The sequence below is a fragment of the Caretta caretta genome, chromosome 1 (assembly GCF_965140235.1).
Source record: "Caretta caretta isolate rCarCar2 chromosome 1, rCarCar1.hap1, whole genome shotgun sequence".
Lineage (NCBI taxonomy): Eukaryota > Metazoa > Chordata > Testudines > Cheloniidae > Caretta > Caretta caretta.
Window position 1 is genome coordinate 1,207,638 of NC_134206.1, and position 14,175 is coordinate 1,221,812.

Genomic DNA, 14,175 nt, shown 5'->3' on the forward strand with positions numbered 1-14,175 from the left:
GAGAAAAGAATTGTGCTGAATAGAATGACTAACACATACCTAGCTAGATTACTCACTAAAAGTTCTAAGACTCTATTCCTGGTCTATCCCTGACAAAAGCAGCATACAGACAGACAGAGATCCTTTGTTTCTCTCCCTCCTCCCAGCTTTTGAAAGTATCTTGTCTCCTCATTGGTCATTTTGGTCAGGTGCCAGCGAGGTTACCTTTAGCTTCTTAACCCTTTACAGGTGAGAGGATTTTTCCTCTGGCCAGGAGGGTTTTTAAAGGGGTTTACCCTTCCCTTTATATTTATGACAACTCCCCTGACCGACAAACGTTTCCCCAACAAAAGTGCCAGTGTAGACAAAGCCTGAGTTGCATTATAGTAAAGACATCCACTGCCTCAAGCCCTGCAGTGTTTAAGAAAATTGCAATTTTCTGCAGGCCTTTCTCACCAAACCCAGCTGCTTGCATAGACATATCTCAAAACTCTGCCTGAATCTCTTCCTGGAGTCTGCTGCATTGCCCAGGAGTTTAATCTCCTAGGGGACTTTCAGTTGTTCCATCTCCAGGATGGCTCCTTCATTGTTCACCTCAGCCCTGTTACCTCTGCCCTCTCCTCTGGTCTCCCCTCTGGTACCAGGGGTTGTCCTGGGACTCATCAGAAGGAGGCTCAGTCTGCACTCGAAGGAGGGAGGCGTGATCAGAACTAAAGCAGAGTTACGAGAGCTATCGGAGAGCCACGCGCTCCCAGCTGTGTGTCTGGTGCAGCCGCCACTCAATGGCCCGTTCTCGCGAGCCCCAATCTAGTCCCCCCGAACACGTGATCTGCTCTTAGAGGCCCAGGACACACTTCTCACAGCCAGGGCAGGGCTGTGCATTTCCGCTGTCTCTCACCCACCCAGCAGCCTATGTGACCACCCAGTCTTAGTGCTGTTACTCCCCCATCTCCCCGCCTGCCCTTTCTGGTTTGTTACACACATTAGCTGTGTCTTGTCTTAATTTGATTGATAAGCTCCTTGGGACAGGGGCTGTTTCTCCTTCTGTGTTTGCGAAGGGCCCAGCACAATTGGCCCTAAACCGGAGCGGGGCCTCTGGAGGCTTCCACAATTCAGATAAAAATAATAAATTATAAACACAATAATCCAGCCAAATCAGGGCCTAGTGACCCCCCGCCCCCTTTGCCTTTAGCTACAGGGGAAGGTCAAACCACGCTTGCCAGCTACTGAGTGTTAGTAACTTGAATACAGGTGGACACGGGGCCCCTGCTAGGCTCAGACGGGAGAATTCGTTCAGTCTCATTCCAGGGCTTAAAAACCCAGGTGCTCCACCCTGGAGAAATACCCCCGATGAGCCAGATGAGCAGGCAGAGAGTTCAGCTGTGGGAATCCAAACACCCTCCAGCCAGGGCCATGCTGGAAAGTCTGACTGAGCCTGGAACATTCGGTTTCAATTCCACCTGCGAGAGACTGGCAGGAATTGAACCGAGAGGGAGACAACAAAGCCATTGCAAACACTAATGAAGTTTCTATCCTGCCTATAGGTACACCCTTGTTCCACAGGAGCTTTGCGGGGAAGGGGAATTCATTGTCCCAGACAGGCCCCCAGCAGCCCTCTGTCCACAAGAACATTCTGTGGGTGTTGCTTTTATCAAGTCTGCTCCCCTGAAGTGACCCCAGTGACTGTGATGCGTTGGCAGGTTTCTGAGTGGGAGCGGAAGTGGAGTCCCGGAGTTCACACCTCACAGGAGTGGGGAGCTCACAAACCCAAGCTAGTTCTGAAAACCTCAGACTCACCTTCAGACAATGGCAAAGGCTCAGACTCCCTCTACCAGACTTTCCTCTGCATTCCACCCAACACACAGGCCCTGTCAGAGCGGGAGTCCATTTCCCTGTTGGTGTGACAAAGAGACCGTGCTTATGGCAAGGACGTCAGGACTCCTGGGTTCTGTCTGTCATCCTGACACTCAATCTCTGTGAGACCTTGGCCACGTCACTTCTCCTCATGCCTCAGTTTACCTATCTGCATAATGGGGATATGTTCATAGTGACTTTCCTTTGCTAGGTGTTTTGAACATCCTTCAATGAAAGGTGCTGCCCAGTGTGGTCACAGTTGCAGATGAGAGTTACAGACCTCTGATCCCTGAGTGACAGCCCCGTGTGCCTGCAGGGAGTGCTTGTGTCTCCCCTCAGTCATCTATCTCCAGACCTGCCTGTCTACAATCTATCCAGCTATCCTGGGTATTTACAGGGTATCAGACCCTTGGGAGATCTAGGCACTATCCCTAGTTTTCTTACTAATCAACTATAATTTTTTAAAATACACACATGCACAGAGATGCCAATTCCTCTCTGACTCAGCACAGAGCCCCAGAGTTCTCATCTTCCTTTGGGAAGGTCCCTCAATTACTGTTTACTCCTAAAGATGGATAAAGAGCACAGAAGCGCAGACATGGAAAGAGAGACATTTCCTAGAGTGTCTCTGGTCTCCAGCCTGTTTATCTGCAGATGCCGCGTCTCCCCTAGAGGCTGAGCAAACTGGGATTGCACAGAGCTATGTTATAAATGGTGCAGATCCCTGTGTCAGCTCTTGGCATCGGCTGCTGCTGCAGATGCTGGGCTGAGAGAGTTTTGGGACACGGCCAACTGAGGGGGATTCCCAGAGAGGATGCTTCCATCTCAGAAGTCACAGGTACCCATCTCTTGCTGAGGAGCTCACCTGCTCGACAAACCCAGTGTAACATGGGCGTGATGGGATGGCGAGTAAGTCTGGGGTCCTTTCCGATCTGCACAACCATTAAATAGCCCAGGGTCCTGCCACAGGTTATGAATATGCTCCCGTATCACTGGACAAAATGTCACTCCTCCTGTACACTCCCTCCTGCCCTGGCTGATGGTCTCCAGCCCCAAGGTAGCTGCATTTCAGTGGCACAGGGGATCCTTCAGGAGGAAAGATGTCAGTGGAGGGACAATACAAGGCCGAATTCTGATGTTGTGGCTTTACATTTCTCTGGCCCCACTGAGGCAAAACTACTTTGGAGTAAGAACTGAGTAAAGACCTCAGGAGCCAGCTGTGTGTTAATGCACAGACACCGTCACCTCCTGCTCTTGCATCTCAGGGCTCTGGCGGTTAACGGGTGGGGCTGTTACCTGACTTTTAATTTCTGGAAAGCATGGAGGTGCTAGGGCTCCTCACTGGAACAACTATAAGAATGTTTTAAACATGGGCAAGACATCGCCTCTCCTAGCTTCATTCGAGAAGTCGGCTGAGCTGTTACGTCTGAAACTTTGAAAAAACAATTCAGCCGGCAGCAGACACCCAGGGTGGGAAATTTCAGTCCAAACGCTTAAAGATTGGCAAACTTATAAGCAACTGAAAATCAGGTCTCCTAATGGAAGGTGTCAGAGAGACTTAACTCACCATGGTGCCACCAGCACCACCGACAATGGCCCATCCATTTCTGAATCCCATTCAGCTGAGCTCTGTGCTCCAGTAACGTATGCGGCAAGGAGTTCCACAGGCCAACAATGGATTATGTAAACAATTTTCTTTCATCAGAGTTACATGTTCAGACTTTCGAGGTAACTGAACGTTCCCTTGTTCGGGTGTTGTGAGACAGAGTAAATATAAATGCTGACCTACTTTCTTTATTCATAGATTCCAGGGTTAGTGTCAGAAGGGGGGCAGGGATAGCTCAATGGTTTGAGCATTGGCCTGCTAAACCCAGGATTGTGCGCTCAATCCTTGAGGGGGCCATTTAGGGATATGGGGCCAAAATTGGGGATTGGTCCAGCTTTGAGCAGGGGGTTGGACTAGATGACCTCCTGAGGTCCCTTCCAACCCTGATATTCTTTGATAAGGGACATTAGATCATCCAGTCTGACCTTCTGTATAACACAGGCCACTAAAGCTTACCCAGTTACTCCTCTATTGAGCCCAATGACTTGTGTTTGACTAAGGCCTGGTCTACACTACGATTTTACATTATAGAATCATAGAGGCACAGGGTGAGAAGGGACCACAAGTGTCATCGAGTCTGACCCCTGCCGAGATGCAGGATTGGTTGTGTCTAACCCATCCCAGACACATGACCATCCAGCCTCCTTTGGAAAACCTCCAGGGAAGGAGCTTCCACAACCTTCCGAGGAGACTGTTCCATTATTCTCTTTTTCTTGCAGTTAGGGAGTTTTTCCTGAGATTGCATCTAAATCTGGTGTGCTGTAGTTTCATCCCATCGCCTCTTGTCCTGCCCTCCATGAAAAGAGAGAATGACTTTTCCCCATCTTTTTTATAGCAGCCTTGCAAGGATCTGAAGACCACTGGCATGTCCTCCCTCAATCTCCTCTCTTCCAAACTAAACATACCTGGTTCCTTCAGCGTGCTCCTACGACTTGCATTCCATCCCTTGGATCACCTTTGTCGCTTGCCTCTGGATCCTTTCCAGTTTCTCTACATCCTTCCTATCCCTTAGTGACCCAAACTGGACACAGTGCTTCAACTGAGGCCCAAACAGCACCGAGTATAGTTTTAGTATCACTGACCGTGACTTGCATGCTACGTCTCTGTTAATGCAACCCCAAATTGCATCTGCTTTGTTTGCAACAGCAAAATCATCCACACCCCGAAGGATGTCGCTATATCAACCGAACCCCTTTGTACACAGCATGAGGTCAACAGAAGAATTCTTCCATCGACCTAGCTACCACCTTTTGGGGAGGTGGGTCACCTACACTGCCAGGAGAGCCCCTGCCATCGGTGTAAATAGTGTCTACACTGAAACACCAAGGCAATGCTGCTGTAGCATTTAAAGTGTAGAGAAGTCCTTAAGGAGATCTCCCAGAAAAGCATCCAATCTGGATCTCCAGACATGTGGAGTTTGAGAATCCACCAGTTCCCTTCACAGTTTGTTCCAATGATTAATCACCCTCAGTGCTAAACATCTGGCCCTTATTTTCAGCTGGCTTCAACTAATGGTTTTCACCCCATGAAAGTCTCCGCTTGTTCATCTTTTTCATAAGTTAAATATCTGATGCCCTTCAAGTCTCTCACTGACCGGCATTTTCTCCAGCCTCCAATCATTTTTGTGGCTTTTTTCTGCACCCTCTCCAACTTTTCAACAGCCTTTTTGAAATGTGGACCCCAGAACTGGATGCAGACGGTTTCACCAATGCCCTGTGCAGAGGTAAAATCCTGACCCTGCAAAAGTCACCACTCCCCTGTTTGTGCATCCAAGGATACATCAGCCCTTTTAGCCACAGCATCGCATTGGGAGCTCACGATGAGTTTGGAGTCCACAGAGACCCCTAAATCCTTTTCAGGGTCCCTGCGTCCATAATACAGTGCCCTAGTCTGTGGGTCGGGAATGCGTTCCCCCGTTCCGAGTGGATCATTTTTCATTTGACTGTATTATAACCACTCTGCCAATCTTTGGGTTGTCCACAAATTTTATCTGCAGTGATTTTCTATTTGCTTCCAGATCCTTGATGAAAATATTGAATAGCCTCAGACCTAGAACTGATCCCTGCAGAACCCCACTGGGAACAGTCCCATTCACTGAGACTGGCCCCTTGACAATGGCTTTCTGAGATCTGTCAGTTCACCAGTTTTTAGTGCATTTTACGTGTGCCCTACTGATATTGTAGATAATTTCAGAGCAAATTGGGGGGCTGAACTTTGTGACTTTGTCCATACCCATAACTATTTCAGATTTGGGGATAATTTATACCTTCAAATCAGCAGCACTGCTATGGGTACCCGCATGGCCCCACAATATGCCAACATTTTTATGGCTGACTTAGAACAACGCTTCCTCAGCTCTCGTCCCCTAGTACTTCTCCTCTACTTGCGCTACACTGATGACATCTTCATCATCTGGGGACCCATGGCAAAGAAGCCCTTGAGGAATTCCACCAGGATTTCAACAATTTCTACCCCACCATCAACTTCAGCCTGGACCAGTCCACACAAGAGATCCTAGACACTACAGTGCTAATAAGCGATGGTCACATAAACACCACCCTATACCAGAAACCTACTGACCACTATACTTGCCTACATGCCTCCAGCTTTCACCCTGACCACACCACACGATCCATCGTCTACAGCCAAGCTCTACGATACAACCGCATTTGCTCCAACCCCTCAGACAGAGACAAACACCTACAAGATCTCTATCAAGCATTCTTACAACTACAATACCCAGCTGCAGAAGTGAAGAAACAGATTGACAGAGCCAGAATGGTACCCAGAAGTCACCTTCTACAGGACAGGTCCAACAAAGAAAATAACAGAACGCCACTAGCCGTCACCTTCAGCCCCCAACTAAAACCTCTCCAACACATCATCAAGGATCTACAACCTATCCTGAAGGACGACCTATCACTCTCACAGATCTTGGGAGACAGGCCAGTCCTTGCTTACAGACAGCCCCCCAACCTGAAGCAAATACTCACCAGCAACCACACACCACACAACAAAAACACTAACCCAGGAACCTATCCTTGCAACAAAGCCCGTTGCCAACCGTGTCCACATATCTATTCAGGGGACACCATCATAGGACCTAATCACATCAGACACAATATCAGAGGCTCGTTCACCTGCACATCCACCAATGTGATCTATGCCGTCATGTGCCAGCAATGCCCCTCTGCCATGTACGTTGGCCAAACCGGACAGTCTCTACACAAAAGAATAAATGGACACAAATCTGACATCAGGAATTATAACATTCCAAAATGAGTAGGAGAACACTTCAATTTCCCCAGTCACTCCATAACAGACTTAAAAGTGATTATTCTTCAACAAAAAAACTTCAAAAAGAGACTGCAATGAGAAACTGCAGAATTGGAATTAATTTGCAAACTGGGCATCATCAAATTAGGCTGAATAAAGACTGGGAGTGGATGGGTCATTACAAAACCTAATTTCCCCCTACTATTACTCACACCTTTGTGTCAACAATTTGAAATGGGCCACCCTCATTACCACTACAAAAGTGATTTTTCCTCCTTTGGTATTCTACTGCTGAGAATAGTCCACTTTAATTGAATTGTCTCGTTAGCATTGAACACCCACTTGGTAAGGCAACTCCCATCTTTTCATGTACTGTGTATATATATATATACCTACTACTGTATTTTTCACTCCAGGCATCTGAGGAAGTAGGTGTTAGCCCACAAAAACTTATGCCCAAATAAATTTGTTAGTCTCTAAGTTGCCACAAGGACCCATAATGTGGAGTGTTCATCTGAATGTCTTTCCCTACTAAATCAAATGCCTCAGAGAAATTGAAGTGTCTTGCATCTGCACAGTATCCTTGATCAACCAAACCTACACTCTCATTAAAGGATGTAATCAGTTTTATTTTACAAGACCTGATTTCCATAAACCATGTTGTTTACTGGCATTAATTATATCCCTAGACTTTTTTTGAACTAATCCCAGACCAGCTTTTCCATTGTTTCCTGACCTTGTCAAATCTTTTTTTTAAGCTTTCCCTTCATTTTTTTAAGAGTTTACATTTAACAGAGAACTGTCCTGTATTTGCTTTTTGTTTGTTTGTTTTTTTGGCTCTACTGCTGACAGATTGCATACTTCTGGTTCCAAATGAGATGTGTGGTTGATCCATCAGTTTGTAACTCTGGTGTTCGTAACCCTAAAGTTCTACTGTAGGTGATGTATAACATTCTCCTTGGCACCTAATGGACTGGAGACTTTTCATCACCTCATGTGATATGAGTATCTCATACTGCTTCATTCCAAATGCAGAACAAAACTATTTCTGCAACACATCTATGTTATCTGCAACATTAAGAAGTTTCCTTTCTCCCTCTAGGAATTGGCCTAAAGCTTTTCTAGGGTTTTTTTGTTCTTAATGCACTTAATAACCTCCGTTTTGTTATCCTTAGCTCTGCCAATTATGGATTTTCCCCTGATGTCTTTAACATCCCTTATGCATTTTCATAACTTCCCATTTGTATGGATTGCTATCTATTTTTCCTTTTTTCCCATTTGTATATATTGCTTTTTTCCAACATAAATGCTGCCTTCACTTTGCCACTGAACTGAGTTTTTAGCCAAAGTTCTCCACTTCCTTGACTGTGGAATCGTGACTTTTTAGCTGTCCAATAAACTCTTCTTAACAAACTCCCAATTTTCATTCCCGTTTTCCTGTCTAATATTTTCCTCCCAATCAGTTTTGCTGATAAATTTCCTCAGCTTTGGGGAATTAGCCCTTTTGATTGGTATCTGTTTGTCTATTTGAATATAATAGGTTCCATTCTTTTATTTTGTTCTCCTCTATCATATGCTCCGTCCTTTGTCTCTTCTCTAAACTAAGCAATCCCAGACTTTTCAGTCCGCATATGGTAGCCTCCCCCATACTGAGAACCTGTCTCAGAAATCCCCTTTCTGTCTGCTTTATCTGTTAGAGACTGGGTGAAAAACACTGAGTGACTATCCAGAGCAGGTTATTGTCCATCCCATTCCTTAGGCAACCAAACATTGTCTCTGTTTTGGCTACTACTGCAAAAAAGCAGGTGTTTCCATTTAGCTGCTATCAGCTATGCCCATACTTTTCCCTAAGATGTGCTCGAGTTGGGATGTTTTCCCTTGGCACATGTCTTGGCAAAGGTTTGGGTTTTTTTCCCCTCTCAGATTTTCAGTAACTAGGTGAATAGCAAACTCCCTAGAGCATGGACTCTCCAGCCTGGATTTCATTGCATTAAGGCAATGTGTACATTGGCAGATATTTTTGCCAAAAGTTTGGTCAATGACCAAAAAGCCTTTAGAACCAGTCATTGTTGCACGTTCACACTGTCTTTCTTTTTCGGCATAGTGCGTCCACATGTGGGGTGGTCGCAGCGACAGTGAGAGCAATGCACTGTGGGTAGCTTTCCCACAGTTCAGCTCTCCATCCTGTGCCGATAGGTGTTGTGGGAAGGTGGAGTGGATCACAGCACAACATGGGTTAAGGCTTAATGTTCAATGATGCATTGTCCCAGCATTCCATGTTTTCCTATCTCCAGTTCATGGCACTTTTCAAGGTCCCTTGTTTTCTGCTCAGTCCGCCACCTCTAGCTGCAGGAATGGATCCCTCACTGCTCTGCTAGCTGTCAGTAGCACATCGCAAATGGCAGTGGAATCAATCTTGAAGTTGTGAAGGCACTGGAAGTCACAGTTACCTGACACGCTGTCCTATATCAATAGCAGCAGCATTAGGTTGCTTTTGCCATTCACAGAAAGCTAAACACGGTGGAAATTGCTTTTGGGCTCAAGAAACTAGCACTTAATGATGGAATTGCATCGTTATGCAGGTCTAGGAAGATAAGCAATGGCTTCAGGTCTTCTGGATGAGGAAAGCCATCTTCCTGGAACTGTGTGCTGAGCTTGCCCCAGCCCTGTGGCACAAGGACACTCAAATGAGAGCTGCCCTCTTGGTAAAGAAGCACCTGGTAACCGCACTGTGGAAGCTGACAACTCCAGGATGCTACCGGTTGGTCACAAATCAGTTTGCGGTCGGGAAATCGACCTTTGGGGCTGCGTGATATTGTGGATGGCTTTGCAGAAATGGGTTTCCCTAGCCGTGGAGGGGTGATAGATGGCATGCATATTCCAATTTTGGCACCAAAGCTCCTTGCAATATTGTATAACAGTCAGAAGGGGTACTTCTCCATGGTGTTTGTTACAGGTGCTTGTGGATCACCGAGGGCATTTAATTGACATCAGTGCAGGGTTGTCCGGAGAATTGCACGATACACAAATCTTTCAGAACACCGACCTCTACAGAAAGCTGCAAAGGGGAACTTTCTTTTCAGACCAGAGGATCCCCATAGGGATGTCAAAATGCCCATAGTGACCCTTCGGAAACCCAGCGTACACCTTAATGCCAGGGCTTATGAAAGCCGTACATGGGAAACCTGTTGAGCATTTCAACAATAGGCTGAGTAGGTGCAGGATGACTGTGGAATGTGCATTTGGCAGATTAAAGGCACGCTGGCGAGGCCCTTCTGGCAAATTAGACCTTATTGAGGAAAATATTCCCATGGTCGTAGTCATTTGTTGCACATTGCATAATATTTGTGAAGGAAACGGCAAAAAGTTTGCTCAGAGGTGGACTGCTGAGACATGATGCTTGTCTGCCGATTTTGAGCTGCCAGACACCAAGGCTATTAGAGGGGCACAAAGGGGGAGAATTTGAATCAGGGAGGCTTGAGGCAACACTTTGAAGTTGAGAACCAGTAATGTTTGTTGCTATGCTTGGGATTGTAATGCATAATGAAGTCCAGTTTTGTTCAAGCCCAGGATTTAATGTAAGGAAATGATAAAACCACTTGCTTGTTTACTGCTGCCATCTGCTATCATAACTTCCATGAAAACAAAGAAAGAGTGCTTATTATTCAAATAACTATGCTTTTATTGTCAAAAAACACAATACTATGCATACACACAGAGACAAACTCACATTCTTGGGAGGGGAAGGTGCCAGGGGAGGACTGATTTTAGAGCTGAGCATACTTCCAGCTGTCGTTTAAAAAGCTGTCTACAGGGGTGGAGTGTAGGGGAAAGTGTGAAGTCCCAGAAATCAGAAAGTAGTGTTCGGGTGGAGTTTGGGGAGGGCATGGGAAAAAGCTCTGAATATGCTGAAGGGGAGGGCAGACACACATCTGCTCAGTCTGGAGGGTTACAAGGGACTGCAGCATGTTGGCTTGCTTCTCCAAAACTTTTATCAGCCTCCCCATTGCATCCCTAGGGCATGCCTCATTTCCTTTTCTTTCCTGCTTGTCATATTCCATCCACTTCCTGCATTCCATCTTCTCTGCTTCTGAGTGCTGAAGCTCCTCCTGAAACATATCTTCCTTGCTCCATCTTGTGCTCTTTCCTATCTGGTGGAGACGCCCGGCTGGAGTGGAGGGGGTGCCTCCTTTCAAGGACATATCTGGTGAAGCACAAGTAACAATAAACAGAAGCATTATTGTTAACTACACGTACAGGATTGAAACACGACATTAAAATATACCGCTGGTAATACATCGATCACTTTCTGGCTGACCCTTGACAAGCACACATGCTGGTGAACACCACAAGCATCATGAGTTTACCCAGGAGTAGGGGACATTGTGTGTGGGAGAAAAGCACTGTGAAAGGGGTCGTGGAGCACTTCTCAGGGAGCAATATTCTAAAGTTTCCCACCCTTTTCCACAGGTGGGGGTCATTGTGGCAGATATCTCTCTCCTGACGGGAAGCAAGGAAGCAAGTGAGCATCTACTACACACTTGTTGTTTCCTCCCCCATCCCTATGTTGCTCGCCTGTGTGCTGCTTTGGTCCTTGTCCAAATAATTCCAGAATGGCACAGGAAAGTGTCCCTCAATGGGGGAAGGAACAAAGCAGCTCTGCCAAGGAACCTCCGGCACAGGATTGTGGAGTACCTGCAGGAAAGTTTCCTAGAGATCTCTCTGGGGGATTTCCAGTGACATCTCGGTGTGTATCAACACCCTCTTCCACCGTACTGTCTAGCTGCACGGGAAAATACCCAGCACACAGAAACACAGCCAGAATTGTACATTTCTTTTCCCTCAACGCATCTCCACACTTCACAAAGCAAAATCACTTACCACGGTTCTCCTCTCCAGCTTCTGGCTCGCCTGATTGTGACTGCTGAGACTGTCTGGACACCTCCAGAATGGAGAACAACTCCTGACTGGACGCAGCACTGGGCGAACCCGGCACAGGCTCCACGTCTCCTAATGTATTCAGTGCTTCATCGATGACTTCCTCCTCTGGATTAGGTCAAGTTTCTGTCAGTTCTAACCCAGGGGATTTATCCACAGGGTTCTCTGCCATGGAGGTGGGGTCGCCTCCACGGATAGCATCCAACTCCTTATACACACAGCAGGTCTGGGGCACAGCACTGGAGTGACCATTTGCCTCCCTTGCCTTCGGGTATGTGTGCCTCAGCTCCTTTACCTTTGTTCTGCAATGCAGTATGTTCCGATCATAGCCCTTTTCCCACAAGGTGCACGAAATCTGTGTGTAGGTATTGAAATTCCTACAACTGGAGCACAGCTGAAATTGCACAGCCTCCTCTCCCCAAATACTGAGTAGATCCAGGAGCTCCGCAGTGGTCCCGGGGGAGAGCATTTTCTGCATGGATTCACCATGGTTACCTGGGAACATGTATTGTAAGTTACCTGGGAACATGTATCTCCATGCCAAGCCAACAGGAAGAGGAATTTCAAAATTCCCGAGACTTTAGATGGGGGGCAGGTGGAAGAAGTTTACCTGGATGCAGGGTAGCAGAGATGAAATTTCTGACCAGAGTGGTCAGGATGGGCATTGTGGGATGCCTTCGGGAGGCCTATTACTGCGATAAAATCAAGTGCAAGTGTCCATATTGGCACTTTGGGGACAAAACTTTTGATTAAAAAGCCTTACAACTTTCATCAAGGTGGTTTTATAATCTCACTGAAACTGAGGAGTTCCATCATCGAAAGTGGCTTTGCAGAGTATACACCTCCACTGTTTCTTCACCAAAAGCTGCCTTTTGGTGAAAAAACTTCACAGTATAGACAAGGCCTAAGGAACAATGTTGGATAACCAGTATCCACACTCATATTTCCTGCCGGTTCATATTAAGGTTCTCCACACCATGATGTGTAGGAATTATTGATGCATGGAGCACCATAAAATATGGAATTGGCATTAGTAGGGTCAGTTCTTCATAATTCATTTATCTGAGTAATGAAAATGTCATTTTTCTGTGAAGAACAACCAATCTGCTTCACCTATGATAACAGCTTCCAGAAGGGCATGTAATGTCTCATATTAACATTGTCTCTCCACCAGGCATTTGTACTGCGACCATCACACTAGATACATACAGAGGAATGTACGGTACATGCAAGAGACACCGTTGTGCCTGAGCGTTGGACACCTTCTCCCTTTCTACATGTCAGATTCCAACAAAACCGATTTCACCAACCCCTCCACCTTCATCCTGCTGGGCATTCCTGGCCTGGAGGCGGCCCATGTCTGGATCTCCATCCCTTTCTCTGCCATGTACTCCATAGCTGTCTTGGGGAACTTCACCATCCTGTTCATCGTGAATATGGAGCCGAGCCTCCATGTCCCCATGTACTATTTCCTCTGCATGCTGGCCGTCACCGACCTGATCCTGTCTACGTCCATCCTGCCCAAAACACTGAGCATCTTCTGGTTCAATTCCAGGGAGATAGATTTTAGTGCCTGCCTTACCCAGATGTACTTCATTCACAGCTTCTCAGCGATGGAGTCTGGGATCCTTGTGGCCATGGCTTTGGATCGTTATGTGGCCATCTGCCATCCCCTGAGGTATTCCACCATCCTGACAAACCCGTGGTGGCCAAGGTGGGCCTCGCCATGGTGCTGCGTGGAGGCATGCTTGTACTGCCCTATCCCTTCCTGACAAGGCGGTGGCCATATTGCAGAACCAACATCATCCCTCACACATACTGTGAGCACATGGCTGTGGTGAAACTGGCCTGCACAGACATCCATGTCAGTAGTTACTACAGCCTCTCTGCAGCATTCTTGGTGACGGGTCTGGATGTGTTTTTTATTGCTGTGTCCTATACCCAGATCCTCAGGGCCATCTTCAGCCTCCCCACAAAGGATGCCCGGCTCAAAACTTTTGGAACCTGCAGCTCCCACCTCTGTGCCATCTTACTCTTTTACATCCCAGGTCTCTTCTCCTTCCTCACACACCGGTTTGGCTATAACGTGGCCCTGCATTTCCATGTTCTCATGGCCAATGCATACCTCCTGGTGCCCCCCCATGGTAAACCCCATCATCTATGGGGTGAGGACCAAACAGATCCAGGACAGGCTGCTCTGGCTCTTTACTTTTAAAGGAACTAAAGTTTTCTGCTGGTGCTCTGGCTCCCAGACCGAGCTCCGTGCAAAGCTGGCTGGTGACATGGTGCTGGGCCCTCTTCCCTGAATCACTGACTGAGCAGTCAAAAAGATATTAAACCCACTCCTGGCCTTACTGTGTTCTGTAAGCATAATAAACTGGGGGATCAGTCTGTGTACAGCTCATTAACTCCTAGATTTGTCACCTTTCTAATTGCTGATAACTGGACATCTGACACCCCCTTGCCCTTCCTCTTCCCTCAAGTCCTTTCCCCCCTCTGTGCCTATTCCCCAACACTCTGAC

The 14,175-nt window shown here is 46.9% G+C and overlaps 1 pseudogene; it reads left to right on the plus strand.

Moving 5' to 3' along the window:
* The first annotated feature begins 12,930 nt into the window (after positions 1–12,930).
* LOC142071036 (olfactory receptor 52R1-like) lies at positions 12,931–13,959 on the plus strand (annotated as a pseudogene).
* The last annotated feature ends 216 nt before the right edge of the window (positions 13,960–14,175 follow it).